We start from the raw sequence: 19,498 nt of genomic DNA on the forward strand, positions 1-19,498 counted from the left end.
TACTCCTTACAAACTCATGTTCGGTAGAACACCTCGTCTACCTGTGGACCTGGCGTTCAATCTGCCACTGCGGGAATCCAAGCAAAAGAGTCACTCACAGTACATTAAGTCACTCAAATCGAGATTGGAGGAAAGTTTCAGTATTGCCTCCAGTAACGCTACAAAGGCTGCCGACCGAAATAAGAAACGCTTTGACAACCGTGTGATACCATCAGCATTGGAACCAGGTGATCGTGTGCTTGTGAGGAATGTCCGCCTTCGAGGGAAGCATAAACTTTCAGATAAATGGGAGGAAGAAGTTTATGTGGTTGTCCATCGGGCTGGGGACCTCCCGGTCTACAAGGTAAAACCTGAGAACAGCAATGGACCTATGCGGACCCTTCACCGCGACCTCCTCCTTCCATGCGGCTTCCTCACGGGCAGTGAGGTTAACTTGGAATTACCAGAGCAATCACTTCCTCATAGACCAAGAACTCGGCAGCAGAACCCGGATTTAAATTAACCTCACAGAACCTCTGGTTGAGGATGAGGACACAGGAAGCTTGGTTTCATTGTATGTTAATCCTCCAACGTTGCACTTCACTGTGGAAAAACAGAATCAATTTCCAGATTCATCTGACGGTGGGAGCCTAGGACCACTGATTTTGGATCCTTCAGTTGAAGTGGAAGTGCAAGGAGAACCAGCCTCTGTGTCCAGTGTTCTTCCTCCAGCAGTGGAGTCTGGTGGTGAGCAATCTGACTCTGATGTGGAAGACATCCTACTTGAACTTGTTGAAAGTCACCCTGAAAACAGAAATGGCTTACCTGAAAACTTACCTGGAAATGGAGACATACTTGTCAACATTCCTGTCGTTGCTGTTGAAGATTCTCCTGAAGAGTCTAGTGTTATTGAGCAGGACACTGACATAAGTGACGGGCTAAGACGTTCACAACGACAAAGAGCACCACCTGATCGACTTCACTATTTCACTCGTGGTAATCCTCTGATTTCCGTGGTCCAAACGATGTTGCATAGTCTTTCCGATGCATTGGGCCATAATGCTAGCCGTCCTTCGTCTGTTCACGTTGTCTAGCGTTTAACATGCGACGGGACGTGCATGGTTAAGGCGGGGAGGATGTAACCCACATAAAAATAAAAAGAACTGCGTCTATAACTAAATTGGAATCTTAAATTCCAACCGGAGCGTGTCCGTGAAGGCATCGTGCGTCATGACGCACGCCACGCCACAAGGCTGCACGTGCCTGTTGTGACCAATCCTATTCGCGAGGCACTATTATATGCTGATAGGTTTGTATTGTTGATTGTCATTTATGCTTAGAAATATTTACTCATATATGCTTAGAAGTATATAATCATTGGTGGATTGAAAGAATGTCTCATCCTAAAGAGGTCTGTATTAACTCTGTGTAGCTGTAGAAGGGAGTGCATACATTCCTCAGAGTGTCCTTGGTATAAATCACATACTCCCTAGGAGAGTTTATCCTTGATTTATGGTATAGCAAGCACATGTATATCTGTTTAAATATAAGAGCCTTTTGTTAGATGGACCTAGACGTCCTGGCACCAGCTTTGGGGAGTCTTCACAGGGTCACATCTTGACCACACACACACACACACACACACACACACACACACACACACACACACAGGCAAGGTACTCTTTGTGTGTATGTAGACGTCATATGTTAATGGACCTATGCATATTCATGTAACCTCAATAAAAGGGCAGCGGTACGGGAGAACGGACGAGAGCAACTGGGGCCAAGCGAAGGAACGGCGTTTGTCCGGTTCTCTCCCGTGCACGAGTAACATGAAGAAATTTGCCTACTTCGTGTCTTGCTTTGCGGTGTAATTATATTGTCTTCAACGTTCCAGCGAATAGGTTTATGCTACAAACCTATCATATGCCTTCCGGGTTGTCGCCTCGAAACGACGCGGGGGAGAGGCGTTAGCGGATGGAAGCAACAGGTACGTGGGGCGAGCGCTTTTCGCTGTTTACTATCTTGGCTTGGCTTTGAATTAATTGTGGATTGCGTTCAACAGTACTTTGATACCGCCGTGGGTAGATGTGTGGGGGGCTCGTATGTGACATCGCACGTAGTGAATGGTGAGTTGAGTCTGAATGTCTGTTTGTATTTGTAACCTGTATCAGTATGCCAGTGCTATTAGATGATGGGATAGCTAAGGCTGAGGCCTACTACATTACTACTACTCTCACTCTACGTGGCTGTAGTCTTGTTATTAGAGATTGTCATTTATTTTAATTTATTACAATGGTTGTATTTGTTGTATATTGGTATTTTCTCATGAACTTTATTGTGTACACTGGAACTAAAGCTAGCTTGGGAAATTTAGATGAATTTTGCTAATAGTGGTCCTGTGATTATAGTGCAGGCTAGTGGTGCCCTGGAGAGACCACAGCGACACCACTACTTTGGATGGCGAGCTAGGCCCAACGAGCCAGAACCCCAGCTACAACTTCCTGCGGTCTGGTAGGAGGCTGCTGCGGCCTACACTCTCCTCTCTTGGTTTTCAGTCCCCTAAATCTCACTTCCGAGATTTCCGTCTTGGAATCTTAGTGCTGATCATCATACTTCAAATTTCAACCTGTCTAGACTGTCATACGCGTTGGACTTCTATCAATCATGAAATAAACTTTATGGACATTGTTTGCCAGAGGTTGGACGAGGTTGCTGCACCGCTGTGCAGCGGATATTTTACAAGCTTGAATTGTTTTATCTTTTCCCTGTCTGCAGAATTTGTAAATATTGGTATTTGGTAATTGCACTTTATTTTCACTATAAATAATAACTGTAATCACAATATCTGTGGTTGTATGTTTATTGTACTTCACTCACCTCCTAGAGCCGAATCTGATATCTTCTGAATTAGCCCAACTACTCATAACCAACTTAAAATATTTTAGCTTATGTACTTCCTACACTTGTTTCACCCTGCTATAAATAATAAACGACTACTGCAGCTCGGTGTGAGTCCTCTCTGAGCCCTCACCCATGCAGCACGTTAACCGTCTCCAAGTGTCTCAGTGTTGTTTATTCACCTAACTGTTTGATAACTGTAAATCTCTGACAACAGTTTATTTATACCATCTTCACGTGAACACATTCAAGAACATAACAGATGAAGAAACATTAAAAACTTCCACACTACATGAAGCAAGAAAAATAGTTTATTCCTTTATGTAGAAAAAACAGAAACATCAAACATCTCCAAGACTCTCTTTGAAAGAACTAAAAACCTTTGTTCTCATGGTCCAATCATGAGTGAACTCCCCGATGAAGCCTTGTGTGCTAAAACATGTCAGAGTTTTAAAGGTTAAACATGAGTTTCCAAAACTTTTGCTGGAGAACAATGAACTATTTGACCGAGTTTCAATCATTTACAGACGAGCAAATCCAGGACAGAGAAAAAAGGACAAAACTGACTCAGTAAAACAACAGAAAAGAAGATCCCATGTAGATCTGTATTATGTAGAAGTTCAGCCCAGCAACCAGTTCAGTTCAACACAAGTTTAAATGATTCTATCTGAACTCTGTGGAGCCTGATCTCAAGCTTTTTGAGTCTGACACAGAAACCAGAGGATCTTTCTGTGTCTTCAGATTCACTGTGATCCAGTGATGGGAGTGATTTCAGCCCTGAGTGATCGCGCTGAAGTTTGCACAGAGCAGACAATGAGGTGAATGTTTGGGCACATTGGTAACAGTGAAACAGTTTATTAGTAACGTGGGATCGTTTGTGTCCAGAGTATGAACTGAGATTCCTGAAGCTCTTGTCACACTGGTCACAGCTGTAGTTTCCTTCCATGTGTGTACGTACGTGTATATTTCGTCTCCCTCTCCGGCTGAAAGTTTTTCCACAGATGTCACAGCTGTATGGCTTAATTCCAGAGTGGGTAACTAGATGCCTCTGTAAGCTGCTACTGTGAGTAAAAGCTCTGCCACACTGATCACAGCTGTACGCTTTAACTCCACTGTGGATGAGTTGGTGTTTTTTTAGGGAATCCTTCAAGGAAAAAGACTTTCCACACAAGTCACAGCTGAACGGTCTCTCTCCAGTGTGGATGACCTGATGCTGTTTTAGTTTATCCCTCACAGTAAAACCCTTCCCACACTCGTCACAGCTGTATGGCTTAATTCCAGAGTGGGTAACAAGATGACTCTGTAAGTGGCTACTTTGAGTAAAAGCTCTGCCACACTGATCACAGCTGTACGCTTTAACTCCACTGTGGATGAGTTGGTGTTTTTTTAGGGAACGCATCCAGGAAAAAGACTTTCCACACTGTTCACAGCTGAACGGTCTCTCTCCAGTGTGGATGACCTGATGCTGTTTTAGTTTAGCCCTCACAGTAAAACCCTTCCCACACTCGTCACAGGTGTGTTTTTTCTCTCCCTTTCTTCTGTGAGGTTTGTCGGCCTCCTGAGAGCGCTGACTTCTGGCTCCATGTTGGTCCTGCAGTGACAGAGATACAAACAGAGGCAGTGAGTGAAATGCAGTCGTGGAACAAACTCAACCTTCAAACTCCATTAACACTAGTTTTAAACCTGAAGGTGGAGCGTGGCACCAAACACCTTAAAGGTCTCTTATCCCCACCTGCTGGTAGTTCTACCACATTACATCCAACCTGCTGTTAAAGATAATTCATGACTGTTCAAACACTAAAATCACACACACACACACACACACACACACACACACACACACACACACACACACACACTTTTATAATTTAGATTATTTTGTTGTTTCCTATTACATATTTCTATAATTTGTATAGATTTATACAGAATTATTCAGTGATAATAAATCCTATGTTTGTTTATTCTAAAGGAACCCCGTTAGCTTCCACAACAGATGTTGCTCGTCTTCCGTCAAATACTCACATAAAATATTACACAATAAAGTGGATTCAAGATATCTACATAATTTCACTCTTACATCCACAGTGAGGTTTCACAATTGTTCAAATATAAGCAATCAATAATAATAATAATAATATCAATAACATTGAGGCACATTACACAAATTTCAAAAACAAATCATGTCTTACAATATTTACAACAACTAAAAGCTCTGTAAATCGGCTTTTAAGTGTTCATTGAAGTTTTGAATAATTCTCTAATTTTTTAAGGCAACTTATTCCACTTAAAAGTTGCTCTAAATGTAACAGTTTTACAAAACGTTACTTTTAACTCGAGCATTTACTAAATTGCAGCTTGTTGAAAACTGTGTAATATGATGATATATTTCATCTGGATACTGCAGCTGAGCAGAATAAATGTGGTGTGTTTAACAGAATTGCTTTCTTTAGAACTACAAGTAAGCCATAGAATATTTTAGCCTGTACAGGAAGCCAAGAAAGATTATTATGCATTTTATCAATATTAGTATAGTATGAACATCTTCACACATCTGGACGCCTTATTCTGGACTAACTGAAGTCTGTTAAGATCTGTCTTATTAGCTGCTGACCAAATGATTGAACAATACTCCAGATGAGACATTACTAGTGCATTAATGACATCTTTCATAATGAAGAAGTGATACACAAAGAGCATTTCATAGCCATAGCTATGCCTTGTCGGCAGAGTTATGTGACATTAGTGATGTTTGTACTTTCAGCGTTAACTTGGTTTTAAAGCCTTTAAAATATACGCCGTTCAATAGTCGACCTTAATCTGACAGAGAATGTGATGATTTTGTGGATAATTAAAGTCAGTCATATATCCACAAACACAACAAGCTGAAAGTCAGTGATGCTGCTCGGTTTGCAGTCCTGAACATCACGGCACAAGCAGGATTCACTGCCCTGTTAATGTTAGCTGTGTTATATTGCTGCCTCTGTTCGGTGGTGTCGAGCCAAACGCACTTTAACGTGTGTTTGAACGAGCTGACGGTTCACTCGTTAAGCTGAAAGAAAGATGCTTTAATCACAGCAGTCACACATGTGTCCACTGCACCATCTGGAACTCTTCTTGTTTACACTCGTAATAACACAAACACTAAATCCTGCTTCTCTGGTGCTGTTGTGTAGCAGTGTGTACACCTGAGACTGTCACCTGTCTGTCTGTCCTGCACTCTCTCTCTGTTTCTTTCTCTCTGATTGTGGAATAAAAGTATGAACATGTGTGTCAATGGAAAATTGTATTTAGTAGTCAGTATAATCTTTTAGTGATATAAGTTTGCTTATGGTAGGATGCTGTTTGTAGTTATTTGTATTAGGAAATGTTTAACCATGTATACTTAGAGGCATATAATCAATTGTGTAGTGACAAGATGTGTGATCTCTAGCAGGCTGCAGGCTTGGTTCACCCCCCACATCCTGGGAGCGTGGGAGAGGTCGCACCTTGTTTTATTGTTTTAACGTAGCTATGTCTGTTTCAGTCTAAGTGCTTTAACTGCTGGACTTCCTCACCGTGCCATCTAGGGTGGGGGAGACTACCCTCTTTATGACCAAGGATGTACCTTTTGTGTTTGTATGTTATATGACCCTTTTGATCAGCAGTGACACACACACACACACACACACACACACACACACACACACACACACACACACACACATACGCTCAAGAGTATAAATAAAGACCAGGGCAGTTCTCTCGCGGGAGTCTCTTAGAGTGGAGGCTGCCCTTGCTAGCAAGAACTTCTGTGTGTTTCTCTTCTCTGAGTCTTTACTGAAGAAGTGTTTTTGAACATTTTCCCTAACATTTACTTGGTCCTTCGTAGCCGGAGCAGAATATATCAGAACTGTTATCTGTGACTCTGTTCCAGGATCCAGCACTGATTCCTGACGCCGTGGGGAGCCGGCACCGAAGTCTGTGCACAGCCCTCTTAGACGAGGAGAGAGTCCCAGAGCGTGAATTCGAGTCTGGGCCGGTGACCAGGTCCACGGCGCTGGGATTCAGTCTGGTGATCCGAACCGTCAGTGGGACATCGGGGGTGAGAAACACTATTTGGTATTTAAAGACGGCCGCAAAGATTTAAAGTAAAAATACGTTTAAGTAACGTGATAAATTAGGTTGGGTTCGCCGGAAGGAGCCGAATTTGACTAGTTTTAGAGGTAGCTGAAATTATCTCGGGACAAATTAGGTTTAAGTTCGCCAAAAAGAATTGTGTTTCGACCAGTTTTAGAGGTAGCTGAAATTATCTCGTGACAAATTAGGTTGGGTTCGCCGGAAGGAGCCGAATTTGACTAGTTTTAGAAGTAGCTGAAATTACTTCGTGACAAATTGTAAAAGCGCGCAAATGTCCATATGTGTGTGTGTCTGGAAGTAAGTTGATTTTACAGCACAATAAATTGCTGAACTACTTCCATTTTTGTGTATCCTGCAAGAGCCCATGTACTGGTGACAAAGGAAAAAGGTTGAGTTTCATCTCATAAAACTGATACCGCTTCACCGTTAGGGTGAAGTCGAAGGCCGTATCAGTAAACCTCTCTGAAGTCAAGCGTGCCAGCGACGGCCCAGCAAAATCTTTGAAAATGGGTGATTAAACAAGTAAAATTAACACCTGATGAGAAATGTCTAGAAAAACAGCAAGCCGGAGCACGATTAATCCAAAAGAAAGAGAGAGGAATGCATCGTAGAAGAGCAAGAGGTAGAAGAAACAAAGTAGACAGTAACTCAAAATAGGATAGCAGCTCAGGTGAAGAGAGCAGTTCAGACTAGGAAGTACATAATAATCCCTCACCCAGTGAAAATTAGAGATCACAGTAGTTTGAAGTAGTTTAAAAAAGGGTTGGAAACAGACCCGACTGAATAGATATAAATGCAAGAGGAATAAAGTAAAATAAACAAAAAGCTAAATTACAACTTAATTTTAACGCATTCAAACTAATAATAAAAAGGATAACAACCTATAAACTGGTATTAATAATGAAAGCAGATATTTCACACAAACAGAACTATGATAACTGTGATAACTGGAGTGTGCAGCGTTTCCGTGAGCAGTTTTCCTGCATCTTGACTTGTGTGTAGAGTGTTCATAACATCAGCATTATGTTTTTGTTTATTTGTTTTGTTGGGTTGAAAAATAGTTAAACTGGTGATCATGCCTATGGATCACCGTGGCACATATCATCAGCCATATGATTTATTTACGCAGATGAAAAAGTGAGTGTGAATGTGTTTGACGTCACAGTGTTTTTGTGCGCTGTGTAAAAGTAATTGCCTTTGATTGTGAGAGCGTGTGATTCTGCAGGTCACCAGCTATTAAAAAAAAAAAAAAAAAAAGAAGAGTGAAAAAGAGAGAGAATTTATATTGTAGATGAAAAATAATCATAGGGAGAAGGTTTTGTGTTGATCAGCCAAAAAAACAACTACAATTTCATTTTCTGCTTTTAAGAAAGGATTGTTCACAAAAACAGAGAGAGAGAGAGAGAGAGAGATGTGTGTTGATTAAGCAGTGATGATAATAATGAACATGTCTTAGTTTGTCACTTTCAGATGAAAAGCAGACCTGAATCAATTTTCCACATGCAGCAGTCGGAAGAAAGTTATAGTTTAACATCATTGGAAACATGCAGGCCAAGTTTCTGGCTGACTTATTTACAACACCGTGTGTCTCTCAACCTCACAAGCAAGCTCCAAGGAAACTAATCTCTCCCTGAAGACAAGGAATGCAGCTCCAAAGCAATAACTTGATAAAGAGACAGCAGCAAGTCCTGAGCAAAGAGTCCCAGCAAGCAGCAGCAGTGTGGACAAACAGCATCAGAGAAGAAGAGCAAACCCATCATCCTGACTGATCGGATGAATGGCACTGTGTCTACAACAAGCTGAAACTTCACTGTGCATGTGAAGAAAACGTTTGAGGAGAACTGAACAGTTGGAGTTTGACATTTGCCACCTGTGGAGTAAAATGGCAAGAAGGGACAGTGGGACACAGGACAAAGCTGAAGGAGAACTGCCGGGACTGTTGAAGTGGGAGAGGACAAAAGAGTGAGAGGACAACAGACGACAGAGAGGAGTGGTGAGAACACAGAGGAATGCTGTTATTTAATGTGGGAAATCAAAATTTGGGTTAGCAAACCTGTGGAAAAGAAAACTGACTGCTTAAGTTGGAAAATTGAGAAGGAGTCTGGATATATGCAAATATAAAAAACATATACATCATATACAAAATCACACACACAAGAAGAACATGCATTAACCCTACTAACTCTTCCAAAGACAAGAGAGCACATGAAGATCAGACAACATTTTAAGCATGTCAGTCTGTTTATCATCTTGTCCAAGTCACCTAGTGTGATGCAAAGACCAGTGGACTCATAGCACATTAGTTAAGAAATGATCAAATAATAGTAGAGAAGTGTGTAAGAAAGGCAGCTTTTAAGAACATGCTCTGCTGGATATGCAGCTCCACAGACATGCATTAGACCTGCCTAATAACACAAACACATGTAATGAAAATTAGCTTGTTATCTTTCATCAGTGTTAAAATAGTGTCAATTTAGCAGACACTTGTTATCAAATACTGAATTTATCCAATGCAAAAATTTGACTCTCTAGGTTGCAGGACAACAGTTTAACTTTTGTGGGAAAAAAGATCCTGGTTTGACCAACCAGTGATCAGACAATAAATTTAGTTGTTAATATAGTAAATTGGGAGAAGCTTCCTGCTTGATTGAGGCAGCACATGTAATTTACTGTATGAGGGAAATTGTCTTTTGTGATACTATTTTGAACATGCTTTTCTGTCGTCCTGTCAACTTAGTGGGTTAATAGCTGATATGCAAATTAGTTGATCGGTTTTAGATTAGTGAAAGGTGACTGAATTCTAGCACGAGTGAATGGGATGTTTGTTGTGTGTTGAGTGGAGACTCTAAAACACTGAGTTTCCTGCTTTGATGTGCGAGTGAATTCTGTATCTAGATATACAACTCTGAATACGTCAGAACAAACGTCTTTTATGAAGTGCATGACAGCATGTCACATGTTTTATGATGAAGGGAAAAGGAAAATTGAATAAAATAGATCTGTGATTTAGATGAGTGAAGAGCACAGACCTGGTGATTAAACTCATAGCTAATAAGACACATTAGGCTTATGTGTGTGTTGTGCAGCTGATGATTGATTTGGAGTGAATCTAGCTGATGATTCTTCTCCTGTTGTGAAGTTGATGAGGAGTTTGTGTCATGACTTAACAAGGCCTTTTTATTTTGATACTTTTACAGTGCACTGAAAGTTTGGTTTGATAATCTCTGTTATTTTTCATTTTTGAACAGGCACTGATTTTGTTTGTCTATTTCTTTTCTTTAAGCAGATCTGCACGTCAGAAATTAAAAGTGCTATACGACCGGTCGAGAAAGCTGTTACAAGTGAGTTTTCTCCACATTGAAATGGGCTCAGGAGAAAGCTACTTATTTGGGACAATATTAAATGAGTGTCCCGGCCTAAAAAGAATTCAGCGATGTAATCCAAACTAAAGTTCTTTTTCTTTTTAAATGACGTCATTTTGCTGAAAGTGGAAACTAAATGCCACGACAGGTTCCACTATCAGCAAAGAAAGAAAGAAAGAAAGAAAGAAAGAAAGAAAGAAAGAAAGAAAGAAAGAAAGAAAGAAAGAAAGAAAGAAAGAAAGAAAGAAAGAAAGAAAGAAAGAAAGAAAGAAAGAAAGAAAGAAAGAAAGAAAGAAAGAAAGAAAGAAAGAAAGAAAGAAAGAAAGAAAGAAAGAAAGAAAGAAAGAAAGAAAGAATGAATGAATGAATGAATGAATGAATGAAAATAAAAAACAAACTGACTGACTGGTAAAAGCTGACAGGACTTGACCACGACTCAAGGTTAACCTCCACCTAGACAGGACAAAAGGGTGGATGAATTTATGTGTTTCCTGTTACAGGAGCAGAAAGATGACAGCAACATTCAAGGTTGCATGATGGTTTAACCTTTGAAATGCCATTTTCTGTGTCTGTGCATCTACCAGGGGTGTTATTCACTGCCTTGTGTTGCTTACAGAGGTAACGGTGACAAAGTATGCATATGCCTGCGCAGCGCTAACATTTGCATTTTCTTTTCTACAGCATTGCAGTTTTTCATGTGTTTGATCATGTGATTTATAAGAGGATTATTTAATGTTTTTTTACTATAGGATTTCTGGGTTTATATGTGAATGACATTCTTTCTACAGCTAGGGTTGGCTAACTTTATGGTGTTTTTATGGCACCTCTGGAATGTGGATGGCCGACGCCTGCCCACCAGGATAATCAATGTGTGTTGCTAATGTTTGTTTTTTGAGACTGCATGTACAAGATTCAGCAGAAGCGGACAAGTGACATGAGACAAACAAATAAGAGATGCGGTGTTATGGAATAGTTAATATGGGCTCATTAGCTGGCCACTCTTGAGCCCATAAATAATATATGAGTGGAGTGACTTTGCTTAAGGGAAGTCACTGATTACATTAATGTTAACAGAGTACATGGGATGATCCATGTCTGGGGCAAATTGGGGTAATAGTTGTAATTTACTGATTTGAGAAAACCTGCACATGACACTTGTCCTGCTAGTGCTGAATGCTTATTACTCTTATAATATAATTGTTTGTAAGTGTGAAGTTTGATTTCACTTCCAGATTTTGCTTTCCAGGCCATGATGGTGTGTATGCAGGCTCCTGGCAGAGCCAGGTGTTATGCAAAACACACTAACATTTTTATTGCAGGATTATAGGTCCAGGGTGGTGCTGCTCCAGAGGAGGAGATGCCCTGATGTTACCTGGGATATGATCTAGCTAATCTTTTTCTTTGAGACAGGAATCTGATTTTGATGAGTTGACTCATGGGAGTGTCCATGTGTCAAGATGGGGGATCCAGGATTAATATGAAACAATGAATTAACATTAAATTTTGGAATTAACATTAAATTTTGTTTTATATAATTTTTGCAGCGATTTGTGTGATTAACCGTTTATTTACAGGTATTAAACCTATGCAAGTGGTGCATCCATGTTCAGATGAGGCTTTGATGGCCTATAAGTGAAGTTCACTGAACTAAAGAATGTGGTTTGATGATTGTTGACATGCTCTCCAAATAGAAGTTTTTCCTCCTAGCAATGAAATACAGGTGCAGCAGTAATCTCCTGAGAAATCTTCAGAGGCCCAGTGAGAAGCGAGAACCATTCCAGGCATAACTGACAGCCCAGGCAGTGGTTGAGGTCAAAGGTCAAGCTGGTTGGGGCCCATCATGAGATCAGATTTTGGAGCCACAGCAAGGACCATGAAACTGCGTTGGAATGAGAGCTGTGCCAAAAGGGCTTTCCAGAGGCCAACAGAGGAGATTGTGGACAACAGATGGGCACCTGAAGGATGAGGGGAGCGTGCCAAGCTCCATCGACAGCGCAGAAGGAATCTAAGGATGATATCATGATTCTGTGAAAGCACAGGAACCAGAAGCCATGGTGGTGATGACAGCAGTTTCCTATGAACATCACCTAATGCTGTGTCACTATACTGTGCATACGCTGGCACATTGAAGACTGCTGGGATCATAACGCCAGTAAGATAACTGGACCCAGCACCCTTTCTACAAAGAGGTTTTTCTGCAGAGGATGGACAGTAGAAGAGTCATAAGTATTCCTACCGCAGGATGAAGGCCTGAAGTGAGGTGATGGGGGTTGATAGAGGCCAATTCAAGTGTTTCTGACCATTTCAACTGCCTGCAAAATAGCGCAGAGCCACTGCAAAGAGGTCGAGGTCCCAGGAAACCCCGGCACCCTCAAGACAGCACAATAGAGAAATCTCACACTTGGTTGTTTCAGTGGTGAGAGGGGAGTGCTGATTGAGCCCCCGTAGGGTAAGCTCGCACTTCAACCTCCAGCCTCTGATCAACTCTAGGGCAACCAAGTGCGAGGCGTGACGGACCTGTGTGCAACCATGGGAAGGTGGACCCTCTTGGTTACCTTGACTACGACGCTCACTTTTACAGGACCCCAGCTGGTGCCGGAAACAGCTGAACCAGGAGGAAGGCAGAGAAGATGGACACACGACAACTCTCACCTAAGGGATATGACGCAAGACCACATCCCTCCGTGGATGAATAATGCCTGGTACCGTTATATCCACGACAGAACAAAAGCAGAATCGGCAAATACAGACTATTATGTCTGTTCCCATCTACCCAGCACGGCAACATACCCCACACTATATATGTTCCTGGACTAACTCTCAGGGAAGAATTACTCTATGATACTAGCAGAGAAAGGGGACTTTGTGTCCTCTTCAACAACACATGCTGCACTTACATACCAGACGATGTACATTCATCAAACATGACTGACGCCCTGAATGCTGTGAGACAGATCCAGCAGGCCCAAAAATCAGGACCATGTAAGTGATACAAGTGACTGGTTCTCTTGGCTATAAACTGGCTCCTGGTTACAGGTGCTAAAAAGACTACTCATCGGAGTTGGAATATTTTTACTTTTATTTTGTGTTTTTGTAACGTGTATATTGCCATGCCTAAGACTCATGATTAACCGCATAATATCTTCTACTATTGCTGCATATACAGCTGTGACAAATGATGATGATAACTTTGGCCTGTTGGAACATGAAGACTTTGTGTGATTAATGACGATGTGACAGAAAATGTACGACAAGATGTTACAAACTGATATCTCACTTTAAAAGTTTTTTCTGACAACAGGAGGGAATGTCAATGGAAAATTGTATTTAGTAGTCAGTATAATCTTTTAGTGATATAAGTTTGCTTATGGTAGGATGCTGTTTGTAGTTATTTGTATTAGGAAATGTTTAACCATGTATACTTAGAGGCATATAATCAATTGTGTAGTGACAAGATGTGTGATCTCTAGCAGGCTGCAGGCTTGGTTCACCCCCCACATCCTGGGAGCGTGGGAGAGGTCGCACCTTGTTTTATTGTTTTAACGTAGCTATGTCTGTTTCAGTCTAAGTGCTTTAACTGCTGGACTTCCTCACCGTGCCATCTAGGGTGGGGGAGACTACCCTCTTTATGACCAAGGATGTACCTTTTGTGTTTGTATGTTATATGACCCTTTTGATCAGCAGTGACACACACACACACACACACACACACATACGCTCAAGAGTATAAATAAAGACCAGGGCAGTTCTCTCGCGGGAGTCTCTTAGAGTGGAGGCTGCCCTTGCTAGCAAGAACTTCTGTGTGTTTCTCTTCTCTGAGTCTTTACTGAAGAAGTGTTTTTGAACATTTTCCCTAACAATGTGTTTATAAGTTACACTTGTGTTTGAATCCTGCAGCTTATCACACATTTGATTTCCATGTGTGACGACTGCAAGTGTCCAGAGTGAGGACAGACTGAGGGACACACTGCTGCACATCATCTGTGAGGCTTTGCAGCCCTGATGATCCACCAGGACAAACTCAGCAGTGTGTGAGGAAGAGGAGGAGGAAGAGCCAGCAGCAGCTGACAGATGGAGAGAATAGACAGACTGTTCCCTGTTTGTGAAGGACTGCTAGGAAAGTTTAACATAACTGTCTGTGCTGAATCAGTCTTATTAGGTAATGTTCAAATAATGTGATCATCCCAGTGTTTTCAGTGTGGGAGAAAGTACTCAGGGCCTTCAAGTTACACACTATGAAAGGCAGCAACAAGTTTAATGTTCAGAAACCTAAAGTCTGTATCAGCAGCAGGATGGAGCTAAAAATAAATGTTGGTTTCAGTTCTATGAAGCTTTGAGTATTTTGGATCAGTAGCTGCTGTGTTTGTTGCATCATATTGCTGTAACTGTTTATATGCTTTATATATTCTGAGCTAAGTTGATCTATAGTGTTACATCATATTCTATAAGGATGTTATGTGTTTGTAGACTTTCTGCCCAGTTTGACCCATTTAGCAGAAGTCAGCCTGTTTAAGGCTCTGATATCTATTCTGTGTGACTTACAGCAGTTATGACATGGTCTGATTTTCTCACCCAATAAAGGAATATTTCATATATCAGTCTACTCTTCATTCTATCAGACACAGTTATCACAGCTCCTACATTTGCTTTTTACACATATATGTAAGCATTGAGCCACATTTAGTACCAACATATTAAATGAACAACATTTGTCTCTTATATATGACACATCTGTATACACACTGTCACAGATACTTGTCTGTGAGTGAAGTGATTAATATAATAACTATAATATTGGCCATATTATATTTACATTACCACAGTGAGATGACTTTAGTCTCATGAACAACATCAGCTAATTGTTATTTACAGCTAATCTTAAACGACTGTTCAGCACAGAAATGAAGCCCAACAATCATGTTTCACAGTCCTGTGGTCTCAGCCTCAGATACTCATCAAATCACACAGAGCTCATGTAGAAACAAATGAACTAAATATGTTCTCCTTCATTTCTGTCAAACAAAGCTGTATGAAACGTTTCCAGCTGTTAGTATCATGGTTGCTAGGCAACCTGGGCAGCGCGACGGAGGCTAGACGTCCCATTTCACGAGCCTACGAGCCTCGCACTTCGGCCTTAGCGGTCTTTGAGTACGCGGCCCTTGAGGACTTTAAAGCTGCAGAACCTGAATCGGGATACAGCCATGATGATCTCCAGCCTCGTGCTCGCCAACATTCTCACCTGAGTTAAGAAGACGATCACTGAAATGGTCTCAGCAGGTCCTTTGATGACAGCAATGAAATGCAGTGGTAAGGCTTTTTGGGGATTAAGTTCGTTTTCATGGCAAAGAAGGACGATGCAGTTCATCTGATCACTCCTCATAACATTCTGGAGTGCAGGCAAAATGCTATTATAAAAACTTAAGCAGCAACTTCTCCAGGTTCCAATATTTATGCAATTCTCAAACCTTTTGGCCACGACTGTATAACCTCTTCTGAAGTTTAGTGGATATTATACATGGTTATGCTCAGGATGTGTCGGCCAGTTTCCACTGGAAACGCCTTTTGGTTAAACTGTCAGCGAGGAATTTGCATTTGCACTGTTACATTTTTATATAACTTTAATGCACATAAACAACAGCTGCTTGTTTCAGTGAAAATACATTGATGGCTTTTTAATAAAGTTGTGCAGCTGTAAAGTATTTTGTCTCGTGTCAATTCTATCGTCAGCTACATCGTTATGGCAAATGTTCAAATGTATATGGTGATAAATATCTTTGGTCATATGGTCCTGCTCTGTCTGTCACCTTCTGTGTTGAGCTCATTGTTTCCTCTGTAGTGGCTGAGCTGAGTCCAAGTAGCTGAAAATGTTCCTCTGCTGCTCCGTCAGACTCTCCTCCTCCTGCTGATCAGCTGGGACACAAAACAGATCTTTGTTAGGCTCCACACTGCACTGAAGAGTCAAAGTGTCTCATATGTTCATCTGACAAGTAAAAGAACACATTTTTGTTTCCCGAGGTGGGCAACTTGTTGGAAACAAACACAAAAGGTTTGAGCACTGATACCTGCCATTGCTGGCATTTCGCTGGCGTTTCGGTGTTGTCAGTGTTTTGTTTTTTGCGTGACTGTCATGTATTTCAGAATCAGAATCAGAATCAGAATGGGTTTATTGCCAGATGTTGAGGTTTACAACATTAGGAAATTGCTGCGGTGCTTCAGTGCAAACAATAAGAATTAAAGTGCTATGTAGAAAGAAAGATATGTGCATGAGATATACATGAGATATATACATGAGAATAAGAATTATGAGTGCTACGTAGAAAGATATATACATGAGTGCAGGTGGTGATCAGTGCCAGACATGAAATGATGCAGTGATACAGCGTAGGGTCATGTGTAAGTGGCGGGGACAGTCATGTGGTTATTGTTCATGTGTCCAACAGCAGAGGGGAAGAAACTGTTCTTGTGGCGAGAGGTTCTGGTGCGAATGGACCGGAGCCTCCTGCCTGAGGGGAGCAGGTCAAACAGACTGTCCAGGGTGAGAAGGGTCAGCTGAGATCCGGGCTGCACGCCGCAGTGTCCTGGAGGTGTACAGGTCCTGCAGAGATGGGAGTCTGCAGCCAATCACCTTCTCAGCAGAGCGCACAACACGCTGCAGTCTCTGTTTGTCCCTGATAGTGGCTCCAGCGTACCACACGGTGATGGAGGAGGTGAGGATGGACTCGATGATTGCAGTGTAGAATTGCATCATCGTCCGTGTTGGCAGGTTGAATTTCTTCAGCTGCCTCAGGAAGTACATCCTCTGCTGGGCTTTCTTGATGACGGAGGTGATGGTGGGCTCCCACTTCAGGTCCTGGGTGATGGTGGTACCCAGGAAGCGGAATGAGTCCACAGAGGTGATGGGGGTGTCAGTCAGGATGATGGGGGGGAGTGGGGCTGTGTGCTTCCTGAAGTCCACAATAATCTCCACTGTCTTCTGGGCATTCAGCACCAGGTTGTTGTGGCTGCACCAGGACACTAGACGTTCAACCTCCCTCCTGTAGGCAGACTCATCCCCGTCAGAGATGAGCCCAATGACGGTGGTGTCATCTGCGAACTTGATTAGCTTGACAGACTGGTGGGTGGAGGTGCAGCAGTTGGTGTACAGGGAGAAGAGCAGAGGAGAAAGAACACAGCCCTGAGGGGAGCCGGTGCTGATGGTCCGGGAGTCCGAGACATTCTTCCCCAGCCTCACGTGCTGCTTCCTGTCCGTCAGGAAGTCAGTGATCCACCGGCAGATGGGATCAGGCACATTCATCTGGGAAAGCTTGCCTCGGAGATGGTCTGGAAGGATGGTGTTGAAGGCAGAGCTGAAGTCCACAAACAGGATCCTGGCGTAGGTTCCTGGGGAGTCCAGATGCTGCAGGATGAAGTGTAGGGCCATGTTGATGGCGTCGTCTACAGACCTGTTGGCTCTATATGCAAACTGCAGGGGGTCCAGGAGGGGGGCCGTGAGGGTCTTGAGATGGGAGAGAACTAGGCGCTCAAATGACTTCATGACCACAGATGTCAGAGCCACGGGTCTGTAGTCATTTAGTCCAGTGATCCTAGGTTTCTTGGGGACAGGGATTATGGTAGAGGACTTGAAGCAGGCAGGCACATGACATGCGTGCAGTGAGGAGTTGAAGATGCCAGAAAACACTGGGGCCAGCTCGTTTGCTTTACTTTGAAAGTCTGTGTTATCTTAGTATGTTCAGTTTACGTTTCCTTGTCTCGTCAGGTCTAATTTGCCCCAGCTGTGTTTCCCTCCTGTGGTCCATTCCATAATTGCTCCTTCTATGTATTTAAGCCTTGTGTTTCGGTATGTCATGGTCGCGATCTCCCCCCGTGTTGTAAATAAATAGTTTGTTGTAAATAGCTGTAAATGGGTTTTGTCAATTCTTTCGTTTGAGACACTTCCGTTTTGGTGATTTTGGTGGAGAGCCTTAGTGGGTTTTTTTCGTGTGTTTTTTCCTTATTTTTATTTTCCTGCGTTGCACGCCGGTTGCCTAGGCTGGGGTGTAACAGGAGAGACATGATATCTTCTTGGAATAAACTACGTATTCTCTTATTGCTGTTACCAAGTTCCTGTGAAAAGCAGATTTTTCCCACTGCTGACTCAGCTGGATCAGGGAGAGTGACTGAGGCAGATATTGAGCTGTCAGTGTTTTTATATAACATTAAAGTCCCTGAGGGTATGGCACCAAGCACCATTGAGAATTCCCCAACACTGTTTGACAAGTTTGACGAGCATCTTGACTTTTGGTCTTTGGATATTAACAGTCCTGGATATGTGACTTCTTGTTTAACAGAAATGTTACAGAGAGCATTTGCAGTGCAGCCTTTAATTGCTAGTAATTCACATTTTTTTAGATTTCGACATAAAGCAGATGCCTCAGAGAAATCACTAATAACACTAAGGGCTGGACGGATTTGATTTGCATTCTTCAAGAAGAGTGTGGTGTCATCAGCTAGCTGGCTGATGATGAGCTCCTTATCAGCTGTGCTGATTCCTGGTATAACAGGTCAAATCTCGGGGTGGAGTCTTAATCATTTTAATTGAGCTATTGCCATTCGTGTACAAGGTTTTGATAGCTTTACAGAAAAATGCCAAATTTTTCCAAAGAGTGGAAAATAAACTGATGTTCAATTGTATCAAAAGCCTTTTAAAAATCCAGGAAGAGAATGAAGCTATAGTCAGATACCAAATCAGAGTAATCAAGTAGATCTAAAACCAGTCTCATGTTCTTAGAAAGGTGTCTGTTTCTCATAAAGCCTGATTGTGTCTCATCGATAATTGTGTCCAAGAACTCTTTCATTCTGTTAGCAAGTACTAAAGCCATAATCTCATAGTCATCATTGAGCAGACAGATGGGTCTCCAATTATCAATAAGAAGTAAGTCTTTGTTTGGCTTTGGAATAAGTGTTATGAGACCCTGAGTAAGAGTAGGAGGGAGGATGTTATTCTCTACACTTCCTATGAAAAGCTGCAGTAAGAACGGAGCCAGGAGATTAGAAAATGATTCATAAAACTCTGCAGTTAAACTAGAGCTGATTTGTAGAGCTGGGCGATATGAGATGTTTTCATATCACGATATGTTTTTTTCATTTCAGGCGATAACGAT

The 19,498-nt window shown here is 41.9% G+C and overlaps 2 protein-coding genes and 1 long non-coding RNA gene across 3 annotated transcripts in view; all 3 read right to left on the minus strand.

The window, feature by feature from the left end:
- LOC143413219 (uncharacterized) overlaps positions 1-19,498 on the minus strand; it is a 332,604-nt gene that overhangs the window by 279,358 nt on the left and 33,748 nt on the right. The window lies entirely within an intron of this gene.
- LOC112432151 (NACHT, LRR and PYD domains-containing protein 3-like) overlaps positions 1-19,498 on the minus strand; it is a 199,134-nt gene that overhangs the window by 134,337 nt on the left and 45,299 nt on the right. The gene's annotated exons all lie outside the window — the stretch shown is intronic.
- LOC143413480 (uncharacterized) lies at positions 3,174-16,431 on the minus strand. Its single transcript, XR_013094092.1, has 2 exons — positions 16,163-16,431; positions 3,174-4,471 (listed from the first exon to the last, which is right to left on the minus strand). It is a non-coding gene; the product is annotated as an uncharacterized LOC143413480 (long non-coding RNA).

The sequence above is a fragment of the Maylandia zebra genome, linkage group LG2 (genome assembly GCF_041146795.1).
Source record: "Maylandia zebra isolate NMK-2024a linkage group LG2, Mzebra_GT3a, whole genome shotgun sequence".
Classification (NCBI taxonomy): domain Eukaryota; kingdom Metazoa; phylum Chordata; class Actinopteri; order Cichliformes; family Cichlidae; genus Maylandia; species Maylandia zebra.